We start from the raw sequence: 11,334 nt of genomic DNA on the forward strand, positions 1-11,334 counted from the left end.
CCCGGGATTGAGTCCCACATCAGGGTCCTGGCATGGAGCCTGCTTCTCTCTCTGTCTCTCTCTCTGTCTCTGTCTCTGTCTCTCTCTCTATGTCTATCATGAATAAATAAATAAAATCTTTAAAAAAAATAAAAGATGCAACATGGGACACCTGGGTGGCTCAGCGGTTGAGCATCTGCCTTTGGCTCAGGAGTTATCCCAGAGTTGTGGGGTCAAGTCCCGCATCGGGCTTCTTGTGTGGAGCCTGCTTCTCCCTCTGCCTGTGCCTCTCTTTCTTTCTGTCTATCATGAATAAATAAATAAAGTCTTAAAAAAATAAAAGATGCAACATAATTAAGGGTATTTAATATCCTGTTGGTGGGCATTTAGAAAGAAATTCTGGCTTTTGATATGCAGAGACGACTATTACTTCTCCTTACTTGATGTAACCAAGTGAGGTCAAGTTGAGAAAGGGGCATAAAAAAAAAAAAAAAAGAGAAAGGGGCATAGAGTTGGTGTCGTGAGATCAGGGAGAGACACAGAACATCCAGGGGTCTTGAGAACTCTTGATGGCATTTCCCCACACATTTCCGTGTGCATGTGAGAGTCACACCATGTGCAGGTTATGGTCATCCTGTCTGTAAGGTGAGAGGTTTGGCTCATGATTTCTTTGGTCATTTCCATGTTTGTGAACTGTTCATCGGTTGACCAGTCTTCAAGTTCTCATCTAGTGTACCTTAACCTCCTCCAATGCACTTCCTCCTCTGTGAAATGGGAATAGAAATGCCCTTCCCAGGGGATCTGGAGGAGTAAATGAGATCATGTATATCTATTGTGGACCCCAACACAGTAAGTCCTCATCAGATCTCCCCTGTTACTAGGTTGGACTGTACTAAATTGCCATTTTTTGTAGGTCAAACACGACTAATATTGACAATTTCATGTGGTCAAAGCTAATAGTTTTTCTTCCATAGTAAAACTTCATTTGTACTTTCATTTTTTTTCCCCCGAGCTACTGGCTTATGGCCGAGGAAGGAGGCATTTTACAAATCTGAGAGCTGCAACAAGGTGTAGACGTTCTTTGCAGACATTCCTAAGCCATGTTCCCCACAATAAAGAACCTCAATATGGCCAAGAGGTAATATTGCAGATAGGTAGAAACGGGTCAGATGTTAATCTGCAATTGCTTTAGAAACTTTTGAGAACAGGCATATTGCAGTGACCGTATAAATGTTGCTTAAACCCCCCAAAATGAATTCCTACAGGGCAGCAGTGCCCCTGGAGATGGAGTATTTAAAGCATCCTGTTAAGCTTACAGAACTTCAGGTAACTGAGGTTTGACAGATGACAAGTGGCATCCATGAAGGATGGATGGCAGGAACCAGAGGTGACTGGGGTCACAGCTGGCTACAGGGGCACTCACACAACTCTTGCGACCAGATGCATCCCCACTGGGAGTCCAACACTAGTTCTGCTTCTTAAAGCCATTGGATGTATGGAGGCTAATTTCTTAATTTAGAAGTTACCAGTAGAGAAATGGCATTTTTCATGAAAGGGACAAGAATGTGAGCTATGTGGCTGGATCACCTTTTTTCTGAATTCTCTTCTTATTTGGTCTTGAGAAGCTGTGCAGCACAGGGGCTGCTGACCGGCAGCAGTGACCTAAGAGGGTCAGAGCCCAACAGACTGCTGGTATGAAGTCTAGTGCCATCCTTCCAGAAAGAAACACTTCAGATACCTCCTGTATTGTAGTATTTATTATTATTATTATTATTATTTTAAGTAGGCTTCATGCCCTACATGGAGCTTGAACTCATGACTCTGAGATCAAGAATCACATGCTTCATCGACTGAGCCAGCCAGGTGCCTGTGATCCCTCCTGTATCTTTTTTTTTTTTTTTAAATTTTTTTAAATTTTTATTTATTTATGATAGTCACAGAGAGATAGAGAGAGAGAGGCAGAGACACAGGCAGAGGGAGAAGCAGGCTCCATGCACCAGGAGCCCGACATGGGACTCGATCCCGGGTCTCCAGGATCGCGCCCTGGGCCAAAGGCAGGCGCCAAACCGCTGCGCCACCCAGGGATCCCCCTCCTGTATCTTAAACTGAATATAAAGATGCTTTTGATTTGTTGGAGTTTTTGAAATGCTGATAGGTAATGGGGTGGGCTAGGGGCTGGCAGTCCCATCTGAAATCCCATAGGCAACTGTTTGGAGTTCTCCCTTTGAATGCCAAGCAGCAGCACATCCTTGGTATTCTATTATTGTTTGGGGGGAATCTGTAGTTGAGAGTGCACATGAGAAAGCTAGAACCGGAGGCCCTGGATCATTCACAGGGAAGGCTGGAGGCACACATTTCCTCTGACATGGCCCTCGAGGGGCCTGAGGACACAGAACTACAGGTAGAGTCCCAATGTGCAGCACATCTGGCCACCAACGAGCACAGGTGTGTGTGTGTGTGTGTGTGTGTGTGTGTGTTTGTGTGTGTGTGTGTGTGTTTGTGTGGCCATAAAGGAAGGTACACTTGTACATCCATATGAGGAAGAAAAACAATTGGAGGAGGGAGAAGGGAATTGGAGAAAGAAATATATAAATCCCTTAAAGAGAAAAATATTCTACTAATCACCTGAGCCAACCTATTTCTTATTTGGGGAACATTTTGGACATTACCATTAAAAACAGTTGTCAGGTGATCACTGAGCATCAGATCATTTTACAATCTTGTACCAAACCCAGCAATTTCCTTTCTTGAGCTCCAGAATTGCCAAAATATACTTGTCTAACAGCAAAGGGCTATCAAAAATTGTGTGCCTCCCTGTATGTTTTTTGTTTCTTTTTTTTTCCCCATGTGCCCATGTGATTTCAATTCTGAGGCTCTACCCTGGCTCCATTCCCACCTGGGGGCTGCCTGCAGGTGAGCAGGAGCAGCAGGAGCAAGAGCAGGTGCTAGAGGCTGCAGAAGAACAGTTTCCAGGAGCTCTTCGGGTCCACATTCCTGTAGAACTGAAAGTTGAGGTAGGAAATATACAGGTTATTGGGGAGGGAGATGACAGGAAAGGTCCATATGGTGACATCCAGGATGGGGCCCCGAGAACAGTCCAATCCATGCTGGGCAGTGGTACAGAGTGATGCATCTGCATAGAGCTGGGTGGGTGACCGATATCATATGGAAGCCTCAAGAGTAGTCTGTGTAGAGTCCCCAGCTCAGGGTGTTGAAATGGAAGAAACTGGCAAGAGCAGAAGATTCTTCTGGGAAGAAATGTTCCAGCATTGAGGCTCCCAGTAGCAGCTGTACCATCCATGACAGGTGGGATGGCCCCAACAATGGCTCTGACCCACATGTTGGTGATGCTGATCCTCTCCAATGGGTTATAGTGACAGGTATACAGGACAATGTGGTTGACCCTCAGGGCTCCCGTGAGTGGGTTCACCCCCTAGGTTAGTAGGGCAACTCATGGAACAGCACAGCAGGTGGCAAAGGACACAGCTAGCCATGGGCTAATTTGTCCATGAACCAGAGGCTTGTTTTTCTCATGTTCACTTTTGAATCCAATGGTGCCTCAAAAAAACTGATGGATGGGGTTGGTAGTGCAGAATGCAAGGCCTGTTCTGACAGAACTGAGTAGGAAACAGGGCCAGTCAGGAGGTCCTGGAGCCCGTGAAAATCCGGCAGAGAGCTGTGAGTTTGATTTTGGACAGTGGAGCCCAAATTCCCTGCAGATCATCCAGATGCAGCTTTGGGGTCCCCCCACTGCTTCCCATCTTTAGTCTCTTCCCCATCTCTTGAGCCTTTAGTTCTGGAAGTCGGTTCCAGTTCTAGCAGTTCTTTTTCATTTGGCTTTCTGGACAAAGGCAGGCTGGGGGTGTGTGGTGGAAGAGGTGTCATGTCCTAGATGTCTGCTGTGACCTGACCCGAAGATGTTTTTTCAAGGAAAGGAAATCACCCTGGTTCTGGCCTCCATATGACTTGCTGGTTGAGGCTTCTGTCCACTTGTGTGACATAGAGACACTTGAGGAAGGTCAGGTGCTGAAATGTCACCTATGTCCTATTGACACTCCTGAGAAGATGCATCACCATGTGAGAGGATTCCACATTGCCCTTTTTTCTGGATACCAGACACATCCTCTCACCCAACCTGTCAAGAGGCGTGAGGAGAGAGTGTGCAGGGATGTGGCCATAGTGCATGAGGCTGGTTGCTCCCTGGGGTCCCTGTGTCCTCTCTCCTCGTGGCTGCTGGACACTGCCATCTTCCTTTTCCTGAACTTTCACTTCCATGGTTAACCTTCTGTTCCTGGGAAGGGCACCTCTCAGAGGGAAAACAGCATGAGCCACAGTCCAGAGGCAGACAGCATCTGGCATCTTTGGCAACATTTTCACAAACCATCTCCAGGGTGTCTGTTTTACCCATAATCCCAGCTGCCTTCCTGCTGTGATTTTTCACATGCACAGCTGGGGCTGAGCTAGGTCCCTGCTCATCCTTACAGAAGCTGGCTTAGTGCTTAGTGCTTCAAATAGGACAGTTAGAAGTGGCAGCAAGTGCCACTAGCTTGTTCCCTTCTGGAACAAGCATTGAGGACCTTTAGGGTCTGCATAGCCACCCAGCTTTACCATGTAGACCAAGGAGTCTAATTTCCCAGCAAAGTCAAGAGACAAGATTACACAGAGGTCACTGGGTTTAGTGATTGGGCAGAGGGTACATCATTAAAATTTTTTTCCCCTGATGGTAAGAGTCATACATTTTTATTGTGGAAAAAAATATCAAAAAGCACAAGATCAAAAATAAAAAGGCTGGTATAAAGAGATTCTGGAAGCTTTCCCCCTCAGAAGTAATAGGATCTGTTCTGCATGAAGTTCTTAAGTATGTTCCTTTTTCAGTTACTACTGCTGTGTAACAAACCACCCCAAATCTTAGTGGCATCAATCAACCATTTTCTTATGCTCACAGATTCTGTGGGTCAGGAATTCAGACTGGGCACATCCATGGTGGGTTGTCTCTCTTCATGGTATCTGGGGCTCCAGCTAGGAAGACTCAAAAGCTGGGGATGACTTGACTGCTGAGAGTTGGAATCATTTGGAAGTGTCTTCACTCATACATTCGGTGGGCGACTCTAGATAATGTCTGGGACTTCTCCCTGAGTGTTAGCTGGAACAAATATAGGTAACCTCTCCATAAAGACTAGCTTGGGCTTTCTCACAACAGGGCAGCTAGATTCGAAGAGAAAGCATCCCTGGAGATAAGAAGTAGAAGCTTGCCAGTGTCTTAAGAGATTATACATGATCATAATGTCATTTTTGCTGTATTCTGTTGGACTAACAGATTCAATATGGACCCTACATCTTTATCGAAGGAATGGGAAAGACTTTGGGAGCTCTGTTGTAAAACCTCCACACTTTCCCAGAGGGCAGGGTAGCTCAGTGACTAGGAGGTGAAGGTCTGGGTTCATAGCTTACTTCCATTCCTACTGGCTGTGTGGTCTAAGGCAAGTTCATGATGATGGAAACTATTACTCGCCAATATCTGTTTATTTTCTTTTCTTCCTGGAAGCATGAATTGGCTATCCCCAAGCCCCTTGCATCTAGGTGGGCCTGAGAGACTAGTTTTAGCTAGCGGATTGTGAACAGAAGTGCCATGTGCACAGTGAGTTGAGGGGAGGAAGAGCCATGGGTTTTTTCACTCTCCCTCCTGCTTGCTATCTAGTTGCAGGGGATCAGGTGGTGACTCAGCGTAGGAGGTGGGGGAGTGACAGTACAGAAGGGGCCTGGATCCCTGAATGACTGCTAGACTAAGTCCTTTGTTTTGTGCCATCTGCCAACAAGGGTGCCAATGAGGATATGGGGGAGACGTAGGCTTTTACTGTGTTAAATCATTGAGGTTTGGGTTTTTTTTTTGTGATAGCGGTTAGCCTGCCCTGACCAATGCATTGCCCAACCTCTTTGAACCTGTTTCCCCAGTATAAAGTGGGGTATTAGCTGGAGCTATCTTTGGGTGCCCTGCAAATCAAGTGAAATAATTTACTGCACAAAGCCTGCTTATAGTAAGTGCTGCTCAGTGGATGTTAGCTACAGCTATTAAGTGAGTGTGCCTGCCAGTGAGAAGAGTGGCAGGTTTGTGTGTGGAAGGATGGGGGTCTAGGACGAGTGGAACAGTAGGATTGCCATTACTGCCATCATCACCACTACCATCACCATCAAGATGGCATCCACCATCTACTGAACACCTGCTTGAGTCAGACTCTATCCTAGGGATTCTTCATCTGCATTCATGTCAATCCCCTGAGGCAGATATTATTAGTCTTGATGTAGAGATGAGGACCTGGGGGCCCAGGGCAGCCACTGAAGCTGTCTGAAGTCATGAGCAAGCTTTTAAACTCAGGGCTCTCTGACCGCAAAGCCTGACTTGTTTTACTTCAGGGATGACACTTCGTGCATTTTTGGGAAATGTGACATGTATTTAAAGAACAAAAATGAGGCCTCCACCTGCCTTTCTTCTCACTGGGGCAGTGTTGTGTTTGCCTTTTGAGTTTTTCCTCAACTTTAAGATGCAGGGATTTGCTTTTGTCAATTAATCTTTTGGCAAATAGCTTGCCTGCAAATGTGGAAGGCCCCTGCTGCCTTCCCTTCCCCAGGGTCCTCTTGCTTTTCTGTTCTGTTTAAACTCTGTAGGCTCTGGGTGGAGTGGGTCAGTGGGGAAGGGGACTGGATCTCCAGAACAAAGCCTGTGTCTGAGTCCTGAAAGTCTCTCTTCAGCTTGAGGCCTCCTGCGAGTAGAGTGGATATTTTAAAGCCCCGTCAGTGACAGTGATAACCCAAGGTGGGATTATAACCCCAAAGTGGCTTTCTTTTCTTTTCTTTCTTCTTTTCCTTTCCTTTCCTTTCCTTTCCTTTCTTTTCTTTTCTTTTCTTTTCTTTTCTTTTCTTTTCTTTTCTTTCTTCTTTTCTTTCTTCTTTTTTTTTCTGTGTAACTCTCCAAAAGCAACTTGCCTTTCCACAAGAGAAAGGAAATCTTAGTGAAGCTTTGTGCTGGTGCTTAAAATCCTGGTACTAGATTTATTACATTAACCAGTGATTAATGCCTCTAAACAGCTGTGTGTCCCTCATTCCCTCTTCCTCCTCTTTGAGATACCAGTTTTGGCTTTAGCAACATCTCCCACTCCATAGACCAGTAGACATGCAGGTTGATTCAGTCACTGGCATTGTGGGGGTGTCCCCGGACTACATTTGTGTTTTCATCAGGAAGACAGTTCTATATGCTGCTCTTAGGTTGTGCCCACTTTCAGGCAAGGGTTTATAACATATTTTGCTAACCCTGCTCCTCTTCTGGCTCGGATAGAACTATCTTTCTTTCTTCTTCTCTTTCTTTCTTTCCTTCTTCCTTCCTTTTTCTTTTTAAAAACGTTTTATTTATTTATTTATTTGAGAGAGAGAAAGCATGTGAGCAGGGGGGATGGAGGGGCAGAGGGAGAAGGAGAAGCAGACTCCTTGCCAAGCAGGGAGCCCATCTCGGGGGATCTATCCCAGAATCCCAAGATCATGACCTGAGCCAAAGGCAGATGCCCAACTGACTGAGCCACCCAGGGGCCCCTTGGGTAGGACTTTTGACACAAAACATATCCTTCTTCATTTTTAGCTCACAGCTATTTTTTCCTATCAAAAGCAGTTCTTAAGGGCAAGGGGGATAAAACCAGCTTCTACCCTTCAGATTGTCTTAGAAATATCTATGAATGTATTGCAAAGCGGGGGGTTTCAGGAAGCCTTGACCACTTGGTGCTAGAACAATGAGTAATGTTGATTTTCTTCTAGAATATTATTATTATTAATATTACATTGTTATTATAGTATTATAGAACATTGTAGAAATTCTTCTGCAATAGAACTTTGAGAACTGTTTGGTTCTTTAAAAATGCTGCTAAAAATGAAACGCTGGGACACCTGCACCCCAATATTATAGCAGCAATGTCCACAATAGCCAAACTGTGGAAGGAGCCTCAGTGTCCATTGAAAGATGAATGGATAAAGCAGATGTGGTCTATGTATACAATGGGATATTACTCAGCCATTAGAAACGACAAATACCCACCATTTTCTTCGACATGGATGGAATTGGAGGGTGTTATGCTGAGGGAAGTAAGTCAATCAGAGAAGGACCAACATTATATGGTCTCATTCATTTGGGGAATATAAAAAATAGTGAAAGGGAATAAAGGGGAAAGGAGAAAAAAATGAGTGGGAAATATCAGAAAGGGAGACAGAACATGAGAGACTCCTAACTCTGGGAAACGAACTAGGGGTGGTGGAAGGGGAGGTGGGTGGGGGGTGGGGGTGACTGGGTGATGGGCACTGAGGGGGGCACTTGAGGGGATGAGCACTGGGTGTTATTCTATATTTATATATATAAAAAAATGCTGCTAAAGATGAAGACACAAAGTCTTCATGGCTGTTTAAAAAGTAACACAAGATGGCACCAGAGAGCCAGAGAGGAGATGGATTTGCTTCCAGGGACAGGAACGACCGAGCGAAAGGGGCAACCTGTTCCTGAGTGATGGCATCCCGGATGCCGCGAAGCATCACCTGCCAGCAGTCGCCTCTGCACATCCTCACGGCCCCACCATCTGTCTTCACAAAGCCATGTCACCAGCTTTTCAGCCCAGGTACCACCTTCTGGCTGAAAGGAATGGAAAAGGCAGGTTGGCCTTGAGCCGTGGAAGGAGAAAGGAGGAAAGAGGCAGAAGGAGCAGAGCCGCCTCCTCCAGGTGCTTGGGAATGAGCACGTGCCCAGCGGTGCCTCTGGGGCTGCACAGCCGTGGCCGTGGCCGTGGCCGTGGAGGGAGAGCAGGGGCAGCCTCGAGGGGAGCCAGCGACCCGCAGCTTGCTTCTCCTCTCTGGGCCCCCGGTTTTGCAACTAAGGAGTGGAGGACTCGATTTTAAAGAATTTGTGGCCAAAATAGAAAGTGTGGCAAAATAGGGCGTCTGGCTGGCTCAGTCGGTAGAGCGTGCTACTCTTGATCTCCGGGTCACGAGTTCGAGCCCCATGTTGGGTGTAGAGAAGATGGAAAAAGATAAATAAAACCTTAAAGAAAAAGACATTGTGGCAAATTATACATAATAGGAAACTTGGCATTTTAATTTTTTAAAATTTAACTTTTTCATTATGGTAAGATATGTAACATAAAATTTACCATCCTGTCTCTAAGCATAGAGCTCAGTGACATTAGCTACAGTAGCATTGTGTGGCCAGCACCACCATCGGTCTCCAGCCCTTCTCAGCTTGCAGAACTGAAGCTCTGCGCCCACTGACACTGACTCCCCACTCTCTCCCCCGCCCCTCCCCAGCCCCTGGCAGCTGGGGCTACCTTCTGTCTCTGTGACTTTGACTACTTTAGTGGTATAGTATTGTCTTTTTGGGTCTGGCTTATTTCACTGAGCCTGTTATCTTCCAGGTTCATCCATGTTGCAGTACGTCTCAGGATTTCCTTCCTTTCTTTTTTTTTTTTTTTTAAAGATTTTATTCATTTATTCATGAGAGACACACACACAGAGAGAGGCAGAGACATAGGCAGAGGGAGAAGCAGACTCCCTGCTGGGAAGCTAGTGGGGGACTCGATACCAGGACCCATGAATCACGCCTTGAGCTGAAGGCAGACGCTCAACCACTGAGCCACCCAGGCACCCCGATTTCCTTCCTTCTTAAGGCTGAATAATATCTCCTTGTATGGAGATACCACATCTTGTTTATCCCTTCATCCATCCCTGAACACTTGGGTTGCTTCTACCTTTCAGCCATGTGAACGCTGCTGCTGTGCAAGAGGGTGAACACAGGTCTCTTGGCATCTCTGCTTTCAGCTCTTTGGAGTAGAAACCCAGAAGTGGCGTTGCTGGATCAAGTGGTAATGCTGTGTCTACTTCCTTGAGGAGCTGCTGTACTGTTTTCCACAGCGGCTGCACCATTTTACATTCTCACCTGGAATGCACAGTTTCTGAATTCTCCACATCTTTGCAACACCTGTGAAGTTCTGTTCTTATTTTTTATTTTTGATGATAGCCATTCTAATGGGTGTGGTATGGTTTGGATTAGCATTTCCTGGAGAAATTAGTTTTAATTATTTTATTTTTATTTTTATTAAAAAATTTTTAAAAAAGATTTTATTTATTTATTCATGAGAGACACACAGAGAGAGGCAGAGACACAAGCAGAGTGAGAAGCAGGCTCCATGCAGGGAGCCCGATGTGAGACTTGATCCCGGGTCCACAGGATCATGCCCTGGGCCGAAGGCAGGCGCTAAACTGCTGAGCCACCCAGGAATCCCCAATTATTATGTCTTTAAGCCACAGAATTTTGCAGCCCAGAGCTCGTGTGGCATGTGGCCTGGTGGTTGAGGGCACGGGACCCCGTGTGTGGCAGCCTGAGGGAGAACCCCAGTGCTCTCCTGTCCTGGCTGAATTATGCTGGCAAGTCACGGCTGCTCTGATCCTCAGTGTCTTTACCTGTTGGGTGGACTTCATAATAACTCCTTCAGCAGAGGTCGACTGGAGGAACACACCAGGTGAGACATTAAAAGCTCTCAGCCTGGTCCCTGGTGCACAGGAAGTGCTCAGAAATGGTAGCCGTGTATACAGAAGCCCAGTGCAGGCAGCAGTTAACCAGGGTTGATGCGGCCTTCCAGTCCCTTTTCTTAACACCTGTTCCTCTCCTGGTAGCTGACATCCTGGCCCTATGTGTGGCATCTCTAGCAGAGAGGAGCCCACTTTGAGCCCTGCACCGGGTGGTTTCTAGGGTTCCTCTCTGTCTTGGAGTCCACGTCAGTCACTGGAGCTCACTGAACCAGTTCCCAGGTCTCAGTTAGAAAAAAAAATAGTGTCACTAGCATCGCTGTGGGCACTTGGGATCCTTGGAAGCCCTTGGTCCATGCTCATTCCTCTGGGTGCTGACACCTGTGCCACGATTCCCACCCTGAAGGCTCAGTTAGGAACAGACAGAGGGGGACACCGGGATAAGCCTGGAGCTTCCATCTGCCTGGCTCCGCTGCTTCTGGGAGAGACTGCTCCTGGGGGTGGGAAGTGTGCTGCCTTTGGGAATATGAGCCAGCGGGCTTCATAAAGAGGCAAAGTGTTATCATCACAGAGAACATGGAAGGATGTTTGGAGGAGAGGGGATGTCTTGAGGTTCACTAAATGTGTTCACATTTTGCAGTTTGAACAGAGCAAGAAGTATTTTGTAGCAGAGTGCAGCAAGTTCATCAAGAAATCAGGAAGCTCAGGAGGAGGGAGAGAGACCCAGGGCAGGACAGGGGTCCCTTTTCCTTCAGAGGGGCTGGGGGTAACTTTGTAGGCTGAGTGTGTGTTGGCTCCCTGCCAGGG

At 46.6% G+C, this 11,334-nt stretch overlaps 1 pseudogene; it reads right to left on the bottom strand.

Moving 5' to 3' along the window:
• Window positions 1-2,840: 2,840 nt before the first annotated feature.
• LOC121488846 lies at window positions 2,841-4,157 on the bottom strand (annotated as a pseudogene).
• Window positions 4,158-11,334: the final 7,177 nt, after the last annotated feature.

The sequence above is a fragment of the Vulpes lagopus genome, chromosome 4, assembly GCF_018345385.1.
Source record: "Vulpes lagopus strain Blue_001 chromosome 4, ASM1834538v1, whole genome shotgun sequence".
Classification (NCBI taxonomy): domain Eukaryota; kingdom Metazoa; phylum Chordata; class Mammalia; order Carnivora; family Canidae; genus Vulpes; species Vulpes lagopus.